The 1,697-nt window shown below is 43.3% G+C and overlaps 1 protein-coding gene across 1 annotated transcript in view; it reads right to left on the bottom strand.

The window, feature by feature from the left end:
- Positions 1–41: 41 nt before the first annotated feature.
- SELENON (selenoprotein N) overlaps positions 42–1,697 on the bottom strand; it is a 29,072-nt gene continuing 27,416 nt past the window's right edge. The window contains exon 13 of the mRNA XM_078849447.1: positions 42–124. The gene's annotated coding sequence lies outside the window, so the exon portion shown is untranslated. The remainder of the gene's footprint in view (positions 125–1,697) is intronic.

The following is a 1,697-nucleotide window of genomic DNA, read 5'->3' as shown; positions in this document are numbered from 1 at the left end:
GTCAGTTCCAGAACTTTCATCATCTGTTCCTTCTAAGATTCTTGGTGAGGTTCAGAGTTGACAGCAATATTCTAATGTAGGTGTCGCACTGCCAAACTTCTAGCAGCATCAAAGGGAGTTTTGCCTAGGAAGAATGAGATTGTATGGATCTGAGGCTCTGCAGTATGCAGAGAGGGTTGACCCAGGGGTGAAAGTAAAGCGGTACGGGCTAGTATGGTGTACTGGTAAAAGGTGGCCGCCGGTACCAGCCCCTACCACCTTACTTTGCAGTAAGCACTTTATCATCGCTGCCCTTTTTGCCCCCTCCGAGGCTGCCAACAGGGGAGTTGGGGGGGAAGAGGAGCAGCTGCCCCAGGGCTAGCAATTTAAAAGGGCACCGGGGCTCCGGCCGCTGCTGCAGTAGCAGCAGCCAGAGCCCTGGGCCCTTTACATTGCCACTGGAGCCCTGGGCAGCACGAGCCAGGCAGCATGGAAGGGCTGGCTGGGGGACACTGACCCTCCAGCCCCACCCCTTCCACCTGAGGCCCCGCCCCTTCTGGGGGGGGGGGCAGAGCCAGCCCCATACTGGTAAGTTTTCAATTTTACTTTCACCCCTGAGTTGACCTTTGTGTTGGCTCTGGCTCAAAATATTGGTCTTGAGACATTAAAAGTTTTGACGTCCTCTCCCTCACACTATCTATGCCTCCTATCTTTCAATATGTGCCCAGCCATTTCAACCCTGCTAATCCTTTCTCATGTTACTCGTTTGGAAACAAGTCTTGATTTAGTCCAATTGCCAACATATCCAAATGACAAGCCAAACAAGCATTTATTTTTCAGATTTTTTTTTTATTATTACTACGCAAAAATGAGTGAACTAAGCTGGTACAGATGATAAAATTGAGAACATTTCTCACAAGAATTACCTGTAAAGCTCAATCAGAACACTGAGCTAATCCTTAATGTAATGGTTTTTCTGCAGGTGCAGTTATGAACAAACCTATAAATAGGTATTTAAGTATGTAAAGCCATTTTAGAAGAATGAGGTATGCACAAAACACAAAAATCATTATTCCATATTGACCTCTGTGTGTATTAGCTTATTACCACACCACTGTTTAATTCCAAGATGACTAGGGAACACAAATGAAGAGCATCAATGGTTGACACACAGTATATATCTGAGTTATAGGTTGGCTGGTATTCCTTTATGTTGGGTAATTCTTCCCTCCACTACACTAAATAATCCTTGAGCTCTCTCAAATACCGCTACAGAAACTGTCCAGCATAGCCGGACTACAGTGTTTTAAAATTAGTCTCACACATCATAACAGAAACATTTACTTTTGTAAAAAATACACGATTTGAGAATGTTCACCTCTAAACGTGAATTGTCTCTGGGCAAGAACACTAGATGAAAATATATTTTACATATGCTGATTAAAAAACTCACAGAGGAGGAGGAAATGAAATAAGTTTTTCCCTGAATTACAGCTGTGGGAAATCAGCCCTGACCCATTAATGATTTAAGATCAGGCCGTCACAAAGCACAGATGATCAGGGGAAAAAAGGCTTCTACTTCCATCCTCTTCGGAGATATCAAAACCGCCTATAAAAGCCTATGAAGTATACAGTAAAAATATGAAAAATTTGGCGCATATTAAAAAAGTTTAAGACACCGCTTTTGTTCAGAGTTCACCTCTCAAAACTCCATCAAA

This window comes from Lepidochelys kempii, chromosome 19, assembly GCF_965140285.1.
Source record: "Lepidochelys kempii isolate rLepKem1 chromosome 19, rLepKem1.hap1, whole genome shotgun sequence".
Taxonomy (NCBI): Eukaryota; Metazoa; Chordata; order Testudines; family Cheloniidae; genus Lepidochelys; species Lepidochelys kempii.
Note: the sequence above shows the minus strand (reverse complement) of the source record. Positions and strands in the feature narration are given on the sequence as shown.